Source organism: Polypterus senegalus, chromosome 8 (assembly GCF_016835505.1).
Source record: "Polypterus senegalus isolate Bchr_013 chromosome 8, ASM1683550v1, whole genome shotgun sequence".
Classification (NCBI taxonomy): domain Eukaryota; kingdom Metazoa; phylum Chordata; class Cladistia; order Polypteriformes; family Polypteridae; genus Polypterus; species Polypterus senegalus.
Genome location: NC_053161.1, coordinates 143,806,789 through 143,819,336, shown reverse-complemented (window position 1 = coordinate 143,819,336; position 12,548 = coordinate 143,806,789). Strand labels below are relative to the sequence as shown.

General features: G+C 38.3%; 1 protein-coding gene across 1 annotated transcript in view; it reads left to right on the top strand.

Annotated features, from left to right (window-relative positions):
* Positions 1–982: 982 nt before the first annotated feature.
* The window catches only part of LOC120534604 (GTPase IMAP family member 4-like), a gene marked incomplete at its 3' end in the record, with an annotated part of 29,943 nt that continues 18,377 nt past the window's right edge, over positions 983–12,548 (top strand). Inside the window, 1 exon segment of the mRNA XM_039762192.1 lies at positions 983–1,160.

Below are 12,548 nucleotides of genomic sequence, written 5' to 3'. Positions count from 1 at the left end.
AGTCTGTTTCCCAATATGATTAAACCCCCAATCTCTAGAAGAGATTCCTGAACTGGCAACCATCTCTTACCTTTGGTGGTATGTTTTTTCAGGCCATCTCTTATTAATTAGCCCTCTCATTCTCTGCAATACTGGATAAGTTTGGGTCATGGTCCTGATGTTGTCGCATTTGTGTTGGGAGATCAGAAGCATGTTTATAACTGCATCCACATAGTAGTTCACACCTGCCTCTGTGCTGCTTTCTCTGTCATTCACTGGGCTCCCTGACAAAGCATCTAGTACTGTCAAAGTTATTTCCCAGGTCATAGTCTGCTGTAATCCCAAATCTCATTAATCTGAGTAATAGCCTTGGCAATGGATGGGAACAGTGTCCATGCCTTTAGTGTTAATTAATGAAACAAGTGGCTCATGATCTGTGATTAGTTTAAACTCTGCTCATTACGCTCAGATACTTCTCAAAGCTCTCACATGCCCATACTCCCAGGAGGCATTCCATTCTCTACCTGAATATAACATGTTTCAGCTCCTGTAAGTCTTCTTGAACAGTTTTCAATGCATTTTCTTGAGATGCATCTCACCTCCATACGGTGCTATTTTTAAGGAAAGCATATGGTGTCCCCCAATCGTTGTGCTCTTGTGGCCATTTTGTGACTGGCTTTACCTTTGTTTGTTAGGAATGAGATTATGTTACGTGTCAAACAAGGGAAGAACTCAATGGTCAATTACAGCTTACAGACTTTATAAAACAGGAATTTATTCCAATTAGTTGATAAAAGCGCCCTCAAAACTTAAAACATGGCCATAGAGGACTAGCATGAGTATAGAAAAAATCTTCCTAGGCTAACAAGTGATTTGGGAGACAAAGGAAAAGGAAGCATAAATAATATTACATACCTGGTGTCTTTGATGAGTAATCACCTCCGGGTGCTGCTCCACCCTTAACCACCTGTTCTAATGGTAAGCTAAACAAAGACCTCCTCTGTTGGCACAACTGCTAGTTGTGACAGGACTTCTTTCAGAACAGCTATTCTCTCTCAGTCTTGCTATGCCCACACAAACATAGGTTTTCAGAGATATAAATATTTTTGCTAAACTAAGAGAAGAGGAATTTGCATAGATGAACAGCTTCATATTACTAGAAGCAGACTGAAAAAAACTTGGTAAGTTATTTATGGCCTGACTGTACTTGTATGCTTTATTTAATGGTACTACTGCATATGTGGGAGCAGTAGGGTGGCACAGTGGTTAGCTCCCCTGCCTCTCAGCTCCAAAGTCATCAGTGTGAATACTGGTTAGCACTGTGAGGTAAGATGGTTGCTGAATCTAGACTGGCATTGTTTAAGTGAGTGGTTGTACCCTGCAGTGAACTCAGGCATATGGCTTGTGAACCATTGTCAAAAGCAGGAGGTTAAGTACATGGATAGATACTGAAGATGGACAGCGCATGAATTAAATATTTAATTAAGAAAACATTAATGTAAAAAAGTATATTTTGGTAAAATTAAATAGATTATTTTATGTTAAGGTGAGCATATCAATGTGTATTGTTATCTCTTTTATTAAATTATATTTTTAAACACAAATGATTGAGATGGAATAGGAATAGATCAGTTGATATTAATCAATTAATTATTGGCTACTGGACACTTAAAACGTCTCACACTTTATTTTCCTTAAATTTCTCTGTAGATGGAACTTCCCCGACACACTAAAAATCATACATGCTTTAAGAAACAGAATTATACAATTGATTGATGAGATGCAACACAGACAATCAACTGAAAAGAAGTCATTTTACTTTATTTAGGGAGTTTCTTGACTTTAACAAGAATTATCCTTTAGGCCAGCATTTCTCAACCTTTAAGTATTTTACCCAAGTTTTTATAGCAGTTTTAATCACGCTCTAGGTTTTTTGAAAGGAGCCCACTAATACCAATTCTTTTTAATTAATGATATATCATAGATGCATATTTTATTATACCTACTTAACTTTTATCGACATTTATCTAACTCTATAGTTATTTTTCTAGTATCAGAATGTAGTTTAAGTTAATTTGTTTTGGGTTTCAATGGATGTATTTTTCATATTTTCTATTCTTGTTTTCTTTGTTTCACATCTTCGGTCCCTTTTTATTACTTCAGGTTGCGAACCCCTTTTGTTTCTTCACCCTACTAGGCCGCCTCACAGATTGAGAACCACTGCTTTAGGGTTTCACGTTTTGAATTTTACGGATGGATGAAATAAGGTTGAAGTGTTAGGTGGCAACTCAAAGCTCCTTTGTCTCCTATTTAGGGAAAAGACTGTAAAAGGTAGAAGGTTACTTGGCGCAGTGATTCATTAACTCCCTGCACAATAAAAATGATATTGAAAGCAAGTCTTGGCTGACAAGTCACTAGCTAGTTAGAGTTCTAAGTTAAGATGGCCCTGATGAAGCAGTTTTAAGATAACAAAGGAGAAGCCTGATGCTACGTGGTTCCATGTTCAAGTGAGGAATCTTGCTTGCTTAAAGTGTACTTGTTGTTTTGCTATGCGGTCCTTTGCTCAAAGTGTGGCTTTGTCTTCCTCGATTACACTTGATACAATCTTTGGTGTTGAAGGTGAAAATTTGAGCCTCTTGAAAAGCCATGGTTCCTTGTTCTTTCTACACATACAGTATGTAGAGCTTTCAAAAGTATCATTGTGTGCATGACTCTAACTCTACTGTTCGCAGCATGTGAATTAAATCAAAAGGTTATCCTCTGAAGTTTATATCCACAGAATCATTTAGATGAAATGAGAAAATATGAGCTATTATGATACGACGCCTGCCGTAGCATACGGCGGTGTAAGAATAGGAACAGAAAACGATGAGAATTGAGAAAGGAATTCAGAAATCAAGAAGAAATAAATACTTCTTGAAAGACGCAGTGTACATGTGGAATTTCCGGCCAAGCAGGATTACATGTGAAAGTCATAAATAAATCAGGCTTTCCGAATTTACGTACAATGGCCATGGCATCCTGATAGTTTTGTTGCATGTATCTGGACTTCCTGGGAATGTGGACGGTATTATGATCATTTTGCCTACATGCACGTTGTTATTTTCAGCGTTTGCTGCAGTGCGTCTGTATTCAAACATTGTATTGTTCCACGCGCAGATCTTGTTGATATAATCTAAAATAGTTGAGACGCGCGCCCTCTTTTTTAACATACGCATCTACAACGTGCTGTTGGAATAGTTTGCCGCTGGAATGCAAAATACTAAATGTATTCCTCATTGTTAATCGGGAACATGTTGTATATCTTTGTGCCAGCCAATGTCTCCGTAAGGGAATAAAAGTGGGTAAACGATAGGATCGCAATTCATATTGAGCGTGGAAATCTGTTTACAGGAGTTGCGTATAGGACAGATGCAAATGTCCCTTTCGGCAGGTGTTTCACCATCTTCTCCGAAGAAAATCGCTGCAATGTCGGGGCATTGTATCATCATAAATCCTGCCTAGGGTTTTCTTTGAAAACCATTCGTACAGATGCTGTTCGATTGGACTGAGTGATTTCAAGTATGTGTTTGTATGATTTAGCGAAGGGGCTGATGGTTCTGAGCACGGAATCTAGCTGGAGAAGTACATTTTCGCGGCATGCAGAGTTTGCTTTATTTTGTAAGCGTACTGTCGTAGCTTGCGCTGTGTCAAAACATACAACTGTCCCTATCCTGGAAAGGTAGAAGTGTTAACGTATAGTGGAGAGATTTGGTGATAAATTTGCCCATGTATTTTAAAACAGTATGGTCCGTGGCCAGGAGGTTGAATTATCTATGCACCCATGGAAGCAAACGCTAGAGAAGAGTTGTACTCTCAGATGTGTTCACGATCATTTTAGCTTCTGATGTTTGCTGTGTAAGAAGCTGTTGTAAAGACACAGGTGGATCCTGCAAAGCTGGTAAAGCTACTTTACCGCTGTGGCAGCACCTCGAGTACTTGTTGGATGTATTACGCTCAACAGGCCAGCATAGTGCATGACATGGAAGACGACCAATAGGAATCGAGAAATGCCGTGTCGGCTGCGTGTGGGCGGGACCGGTTTTGAAGTGGAAGCAGGACGAACCAGAAGAGAAATATATATGAGATTTTTCGCCAATTTTAAAATTAATGTTGGATGTAACCTGTTTGTACAGTTAATATTTTTTCATGTTTTTCTCTTGCATTTCATGTCTTGTAAGAGTTAAACTTGAACCCTGCTCTATGTATGCGCCTGGCATGTGTCTGAGTCTCATATCCTTCTGAGTTTATGCTTAAAGCTGACGCTGTTATTTTATTGTTCACTATGATACATCTATTTCTTGTTATTTTATATGACCACTTAAAAGAAAAATGGTATATTTATGGCATAACCTTTCTTCTATAATACCGTTTCCTGTTTTTTGTACCAAAGCTGGATCATAAAATATATATACATATATAGGCCTATATAGGCCATTGTTCTTTATTTTAAACCATGAGAAACAGGGTTTATGTGGTGAAATTCACATAGCTCCTAAAATAAGAATAAAAATAATACATTTAAACTGTCATGTACATCCTAGGCAAACAGGACTATTAATCAAGTTGTGGTCATCTAAGGTATCAACATCTGCCATGTCCCATTAGCAACTAGTTTTAACCAAATCATGTTAAACGTGTTCTGAATTTGTAATGAATTACTTTTAAATAATAGTGACCTAATCAATGGATTGTATAAATAGGATGCAGTTGACACTTTTTTCTTTGCAAATACACTGATATAATGCTTTTGCCTCTTTGGAGATTGAGAAAATCAAGAAAAAAAAAACTTAGCACTTTAAAACATTCATTTGAATAAGTGATTAATTGAAAAAATCTCAATCCTAGTTCCAGTACACTATTAATAAATTAAATATTAAAATAACAGAAATAACATAAATATATGGACAATAATAATTCAAAAGTAGCACAAACTACAAAAAATAGAAAATAATTACAAGCTAGGGAAGAGACCAATACTGAAACACAATATCAGCCTTTTTTATATACTGTGAATGTCAGAATTTTACCAAAAATCTTATATTGATTGACCCTCTTAACCTGTATTAGTGATGATTCTAACTTTTAGAACAGATAATAGACAATTTAGGATGTTTTATGGAATGTAAACAAAAACTACCTGAATGGAGAGTAAAATCTACTAAGATAGATAGAATTTTATCTGTTTCAAGAGGAAATGTTGCATTTACAGAAGCTCAAGAAATATACAAATATGGATGGTCAAATGTGATCTCAAGGCCATGGCAATGTTTAAAATACATAACAGTTGTATATAAATGTGGCATTTGGAAACATTTTTTTTGTGAAGTCATGGTTCTTTACTACAAGCCGTAAGAAATCTGTGCATAAACAATGACATTTAGGAGTCTTTTTGGGACTAAGAAAAACAAACAACCCTAACTGTAGTGGAAAATCCATTAAAGTTAAAGGTGGATCAAAGTGACCTGAAATGCATAAGCATAAAAAGTAAATATTTTTGCAACCTGTACAAATTATTGGATGTTTAATTGTTGAAATGTTCTAAAAGTCACAAAGTGTGACTTTAGTGATAACTAACAGTAAAAAGAACACTCTTAACAGCTCTTTTCAGGAGTTTCATAGGGTGGGGCTGAACTGATATCAAAAAATTAGATACCTGTTGTGAGGATAGGAATAACATAATTTTGGGGCAAGGGGTAATTTTAAAAGTTCATTAACAATGTCAACAATTATTCATTTGCAGGAGGTATTGGCATTAATTTTTAATGTTTGGCATTAATTTGGCATTCAGAAGCTGCTGAAAATTTTATCAATTAGATAGATAGATAGATAGATAGTGTGGAAACTGGCCCGGACACAGACAGAAGGACATCTTTTTTGCACCCAACACACTCATTTATTATATACAACTATTTACAAGTTATTTACGTGCACCCCCAGTGCCTCCAGCACCGATCCCCAATGTCCAGTCCACATAGTTCAACTGCCTCCCTTCTCCTGGCCGCCTCCAGTCCTCTCTCCAGCTCCGTCTCTCTTCCACCCGACTTACGCTCCTGACTGAAGGGAGGCGGCCCTAAATAGGAACCCAGATGGGCTCCAGCTGCTTCCCGGCACTCCTCCGCAGACACACCCCAGTGTGGCGGAAGTGCCGGCTGCGCACCCGGAAGCCCTCCGGGTGTCCCCTGTCTTCTTTCCCCAGCACTTACTGATTTTACCAGGGCGGTCGCCTTTGCGGTCTGAAGGAGGTACAAGCCCTCGTCCGGTCCTCCTGGGTGTCCCAGCCAGGCTCCAGCCCCGCTGGATGCCACAATAGATAGATAGATATATCTTTATTTGTCCCCAGGAGAAATTTGGCTCTTTAAATAAATAAAAACATAAATCAGCAGATAAATAAGTATATTAATTATACACACAATTTGGTCTAAACAGACATCAGAATGACAATAAAGCAAGAAAATTAAAAAGAAAAGTTCTGACTTGGCTGTCACAGTCCCTGTGAGACACTATGCAGATGTATTGCTGTTGGCATAAAGGAGCCCCTGTAGCATTTCTTGACACACTTCTGCTGAACAATTCATTGGCTGAAAGTCCTCAGTGTTAGTGTATCAGAGAAAGGATGTGCAGCATTGTTCATGATGGCACTCAGTTTTCTTTTAATTATCTCCTTCACTACAACCTTCATGTGTCCTATAACTGACCTTGCCCTTTTAATTAGCTTTTGATTTGGTGGGCCTCTTTGACGTGAGGTTACAAGCCCAGCACACCACAGTATAGAAAATTACACTGGCCAACTCAGATATATGAAAGATGTGAAGGATGTCACTTCCCACATTAAAGGAATGCAGTCTCCTAAGGAAAAAGAGTCTTTCTTCCATAGTTCCTCTGTGTACCGAGCAATCCAACCTTTCATTGATGTGGACATCCAAGTACTTGTAGGAGCAGACCACCTCTACATTCACCTCAATTATGACCAGACATAGAGGCTCTTTGATGCGGTGAAACTCAATAATCAGTTCCTTGGCTTTTCTGATGTTAAGATGTAGATTATTCCCTTGCACTAAGAAACAATATTTTCCACCTGACTCCTGAACTCTGTATCATCCTTTTATCAATACACCCTATAAGTACAGAAGCATCTGAGAATTTCTGCAAGTGATGTAACCTGGTGTTATATTTATTCTGAGTTGTACAGAGAACAAGAAAACAGGAGACAGGACAGTTCCTTGTGGTGCTCCAGTGTTGTTCACATTAGAGACACAAATGCACAGTCCTTGAGTCTCATAAACTGCAGTCTGCCCAAAAGATAGCCCATTATCTAGGATACCATAGACTCATCCACCTGCATATCTCTAAGTTTACCATTTAACAGGGACAGCTAGATGATTTTGAAGCTGTTGGAGAAATCAAAAATATAATCCTCAGAGTGCTGCCAGCTTTGTCCAGGTGATAATAAGCCTTGTGGAGCAGATAGCTAACCTCATCATCCGCTCCAGCCTTTGTCCAATAGACAAAATGCAGTGAGTATAGGTTGTCTACTACAAGAGGACTCGTATAGTTAAGGGCCAGTCCCTTGAAGGTCTTCATGATGTGAGAGTTTTCAGTGTGGATGCTTTACTAAATCACAATTTAGACCACCCTGGAAATTTTATATAATTGATGAGTCTGTAATGGAAAAGCATTTGTTTTTCCCTGGGTCTCCATTGACTTTTCAATGAATGATGAACCAGATTCTGCGCCCCATCACACGTAAGTCGGAGCACATCTCGATGATGTGGTCATTTTCAGTAATGACTGGAAGTCACATCTTAACCGCCTGCAGGAGGTGCTTGACAGTTTGAGGCTGGCATATTTAATGGCTAACCATAAGAAGTGCAGATAGGGTATATCGAAACTAATTATTTGGGATATTCCATGGGAATGGCCTAATCAAGCCCCAGATGGATAAGGTGGGGAGGTACTTGCATATCCCCGCCCCAAAACGCAGAGGCAAGTTCATACCTTCCTTGGGCTTGCTGGTTAACAAGCTGTTAATTATGAATTTTGAGCATTGAGCAACCCCTTTCACTGACTTGACAAAAGATAGAAGGAACCATGGTATTGTTTGGACTGCTGCCCGTGACAGGGCCTTCTCAGACCTAAGGGCTGCTTTAATCTCATTCTGGGTTCTACGAATCTGGACTTTCGAAGGAGTTTTTCTGCAGATGGATATAAGTGCTTTTGTTTTGGGACCTGTGTTTTCTCAGTGTTTTGATGGGTAGGAACACCCCATCACATTTCTCAGCAGGAAACTGCTTCTCAAGGAATGCCACTACTTAACCATTGTGAAAGAAGATTTAGTGATGAAGTGTACAGTGGAGGCTTTCTGGTACTACTTACAGGGCGGTAGTTTACACTGGTGTTGGACCACGCCCTGTTTCAGAGGCTCTACAAACAGAAGGATGTGAATGCCCAGCTCACTTGGCGGTTTATTAGCTTACTATTGTTTGCTTTTGATTTTCACCACTGTCCTGAGGCTGCGCAGATCAACGCTGATGTTCCCTCGCCTGACCAAGCCCGGCTTATGTGGTTACTAAGGGGAGGGTGGGATTTGAAGTTTCTGAGAACATTTGAGACCCTCCCCAAAGGTGCTGAATGCCAAAACTTGATTGATGCGTCTGTTTAGGGCTTCTTGTCCGTTGCTGAGGCAACCATAGGTTCATAGCACGCTGCAGGTTTGCAGAGGCACCAAGACAATTGTAAGGTCACACCCTTCCCCATAACACGCCTGTTGCCCGATGAGTGATGCAGGTAACATTATAAGCCTGCGCTGACCTGTATCCATCCCTGCTCATTTTCTTTGTTTGTGTGTAGGGAAGTGATACCTCCCATTTGAATAAATAACCTTACTGTTCTTGTTTGGACTGAAATAAAGCTGGATTTCATGAAGACTTTAGATTCAGCATTTTCTTTAGGGTGCAAGACAGTGGCTCATGCGTCACAATATCCTTTTGTTGCTTCCTTATAGAATCCCAGCATATACGTGAAATACAATTTGCTCTCTCTGAACTCTTGCTGACTGCTTTTTAATATTACTTGTCTTGACATGACCTGCTTGATTTGATCCTCAATAATTCCTTCAATGAATTCACCCATGATTAATATTAAGATGGCCCTGGTTATTTGAATGAGCACAATCACTCTTTTATATAACAAACTAGGGGCTCTGCCCCTGCTCACTTTGCTCGACCACCCCGGGTTTGGTTTTCTGGATATACAATTTAAAGAGATTGTTATTTTCATGGGAATTTTACATATGCATATTTTTCACGTTTACTTTAAAACTTTTGTAAAACAGTACTTGTCCATTATTTCCAGCCCCGGGCGTGGTTAAATCTTCTCGCAGGACGATAACGCTGCTTGTGTTGTGAAGGGGGTGGCTGTAGGATCAGCTGCTGGTGCTGTGTGTTCTGCTTGTCGCCAGCTGAGAACACAAGATGTCTGTCTGCCAAAAGCATTCCAACACTGCTTGGTTAGATGTCCGTGAACTTGTTTTAAATATTGTCTCACGTGATGTTAAAGTGTCTCTGTGGGACATCAAATTGTCTTCTGAGAAGATAACGCCTTGTCTCCCCTAGTCTCTGCCCCAAGATTTTTTTTATAACAGAGATATTTCCTAGTTTCCTATCTTTAGAAGCTTCCCCAGCTTACAAAGATTTTTGAGTAAGTAAGCATCAGCTTTAAATAGGTTATTGTGTATATATATTTTATATTTTTACAATTTTCTTATAGGCATTGATAATTAATAATCAATATGTCACCACCCAGGGGACTCAAATCTAAGAAAGAGTGTGATTTATGTGTCCATCTAAAGTGATGCCAGTAATTGCTGGAAATGGAAAGATGAAATTAACTTTGTTAAATAATCTGTTTTTCCTTCAGCAATACTGGTAATCAAATAATTTGGTAAGACTACTACATTATTTGCCTGACCTTTCTGTTTTAGGAGGAATCCTTTAAATTTATATCAAGGTAACTAAAGCACACTCAGTTTAAGAAACAGAATAGTACAATTTAATAGTAAACACAAAGATTATAGAAATATGATAATTGCATATATATAATTATATTCTGTCATATATATTGACATATAAGACAGGATGTAGATAGACTAGACTGATAAATATTGTATGTAACAAAGAAGACGCTGGCTGTTTACTTGCTGTTTAGAGTTCTAATTTATCTTGGCAGAGACAAATAGTTTTACTATACCAGGACCTCAATGGTGATGAATAATGTTCTGTGGAATGGTTGCTTTGTTGATGTTCTATGTTCAAGTGAGGTATTCTTCTTGCATTGGAGTGCACTATTTCTCTTTGCTGCATAATCCTTTATTTGTATTGTGAAGAGTTTCTTTCAGCTAAGCCTTTTCCTGCGTCATCTTCAGTTCTTTCTGGCACAAAAATTTAGAAGTTCTTTTCTTGAAGTGATGTCTGCTTTCCAGCTTTTTCAGCCCTCTAGCCCACTTGGCTTGGCAAAGAGATTGTAAATTGTGATACACAAAGAGAAAGAGGATGTTCCCCAAATAGAGGACAGCTCACCTTCTTTTAGTTTCAGAACGCAGGTTTCAGAAGCTTTCAGTAATTTTTGAGAGTTTTCCATCTGTGAAAGAATCCCAGAGGGGGGCCACAAGAAAACTTCCAGGAGTTCAGTTAGAATGTGCAACAAATATTCTGAATTCCCTAAATGGGATGAGTGTAATTAGTTTATGAAGAGAGGTGGAATCTCTCATGAGTGTATTAAACAGTGCCTCCTCATTGACGAGTTCTTCTGTCCATAATTCATTGTCATTCATTGATTTACATGTCTTTAATGTCCTTGCTTAAGTCCATTTTGCACCTTCTGGCTCAAGAAGTCTGCAGAGAGGAGACTGGAAAGATGTCAGTTCAACATTTGATATACTGTACATCTTTGTTATCAGATGAGGTCCAGGCAGATCCAGGTACAAACTGGAGTTCAGTCACTTAGTTTGGAATGTAAAGGGGGAGGGGGATGCAGCTGGAATTCTGCTAAATCTCATGCTTTAGCAGTCCAGTTGTGCCACTAAAGCCTAGCAGAACAGGCAATACTTACTTTGTCCTACAGTCTGTATATTTTAGTTTGTGTTTACCATTTATAGCACACTTCCTCCTCCTTGACCATTGATCCACCACAAAGATATTTAAAAAATCTTTTTGCATTTTTTGCAATATTTCTCCCCAAGTTCTTTTTAACTTGACTATAACCCTTTTAAATTGCTGTCATGTGCTCATAATCTCTATAGTTCTTTACTACTTTTAAATTTTGAGATAAACTTGTCCTTCCTTATACGTCAAAAAAAACATTTAAACCTGTCCCTCATCTCCTCAACTATCTACACATTTAAAACCTTATCCCAGTTTACCTTGATTTTGCTGTATCTGCACAACATTTTCCCTATTAAATTTAAACCTAACAGTTGTAATTTTTGAATATGCTGTCTGACAGAACATCGTTTAATCGGTTTAATCATTGACCCCTAAATCCTGTCCTGATATTTGCTGAATACTAAATCTAGACAAGCTCCCTACACTCATTTGTGCTTTAACATATTGTGTTAAAAAGCACTCACTGATTATGTACAAACACTCTTGTTTTTTTGGAGTGTGTAGAGCTGGTATAATAGCAGATATGTTTGCCTGACTGGATGTTATAAAACATTCGTAAAATAAGCTAAAGAAACAAAAGGTTGGTTGAATTTTAATTAATTGCGAGAAAAATATAAACATAATGAGTAAAAATAAATACAAGGAAATATCAGAAAAAAACACTATAGCCCCAATCCACACTTCCATCAACCCAGTGAACTAATATAATGGACTACAGGAGTTTCCCTACAATTCCTAATATCAGAACATGAAACAACCCAATAAGCTTCAAACAGAACATTCATCCAACACCTATGAGAACATTGAAGCACAGGAACTGAGAGGCAAGAGAATATGAATAGAGAACTTGACTACCACTTAAAATTGTAATATTGCAAGCAGCTATCTTTTACAATATATTAGCCAATAATGAAGATTAACCAGTTCTGATGAACTCCACATACTGTATGGGCCAGACTGAAAAAAAAAGGACTAATAGCTTCTGTAGCATGACGGCATAACCCTGAAAAATAAAATACATTTAAAAGTGGATAACAAAAATGGAAGTCCAAGGAGGTTATGCTCAACCTTTGTAACATATTGGCAAGGCCTCATCTGGAGTACTGTGTGCAGTTTTGGTCTCCAGGCTAAAAAAAGGACATAGCAGTGCTAGAAAAGGTCCAGAGAAGAGCGACTAGGCTGATTACACACTACAGGGATTGAATTATGAGGAAACATTAAAAGAGCTGAGCCTATACAGTTTAATCAAAAGAAGCTTAGGAGGTGACATGATGAAAGTGTTTAAAATTATGAAGGGAATTAGTCCAGTGGATCAAGACTGTTATTTTAAAATTAGTTTATCAAGAATATTGGGACACAGTTGGAAAC